This window comes from Bremia lactucae, linkage group LG4 (genome assembly GCF_004359215.1).
Source record: "Bremia lactucae strain SF5 linkage group LG4, whole genome shotgun sequence".
Lineage (NCBI taxonomy): Eukaryota > Oomycota > Peronosporomycetes > Peronosporales > Peronosporaceae > Bremia > Bremia lactucae.
In genome coordinates this window covers 3,318,958-3,319,973 of record NC_090613.1, presented here as the reverse complement: position 1 = coordinate 3,319,973, position 1,016 = coordinate 3,318,958, and positions in this window count along the sequence as shown.

Sequence of the window (1,016 nt, the reverse complement as noted above, 5' to 3'; positions counted from 1 at the left end):
TAGCTGATGTCATAACAGGCCATCGCTGTAACTATTAGCGATTTAGCTAAGCTTTCAGGTGCGACGGAAGAGTTACCTTTCGTCCACCAAAGCGATCCAACAGCAGGCGACAATGGTCGTCCAGACTGTAGCTCTCTTTTATTTTAAAGGCTAATGAGCTCGTCACGTGGTATGCCTTCATGGCTGCCAACATTGACGGCTCAAATTGTGCTTTAGCACTAGACATACTTTCCTGGGGTCTTGCCTCGAAGTCTGGTCTGCGCGATAAAGTGTTAGCCAAGACATTCGACTTACCCGGCTTGTATTCAACTTCGAAATTAAATTTAGAGCAGAATGTAAGCCATATTGCCACTCTAGGCGAGAGGTATGGTGAGTTTATTGCGGTCCGCAGTGATGCGTGATCCGTATAAACCACAAATGGTTCGGTGCCCAATAGGTGCACACGAAACTTGACAAAAACATACTTTATTAGAAGTTGCTCTTTGTCATGCATGGGGTAATTCAGTTCCGCGGCTTTTAAACGCCGAGACTGATAAGAGATGACGCGGTCAACGCCGTCGTCATCCTTCTGCATGAGCGCGCTGCCGATTGCAAAATTACTTGTATCGCAGACGACGCTAAAGGGCTTACCGAGTCTGGCAATGCCAAGACCGGTGCCTCTACAAGAGATTGCTTCAGTGATGTGAACGCATCATCTTGTTCTTTTAACCAAACCCATTCTGCGTTCTTTTGAAGGAGCTAAAATAATGGTTTAGTTTGCTCTGCATAATTCTTGCTATATTTATTTAAGTAATTAGCGAGCCCTAGGAATTGGCGCAATCCTTCACATGCCGTGGGATTGGCCATTCCTTTACTAAGTTTATCTTGTCTGGGTCTGCTCGTACACCATGTGTACCAACGATGCAGCCCAGTACAGGTATCTCAGGGACCCCCATGACGCACTTTTGCAAGTTGACGTACAATTGGGCGTCCTTTAAAGTCTATAACTTAGCGTCTAAATGATGCTTGTGCGACTC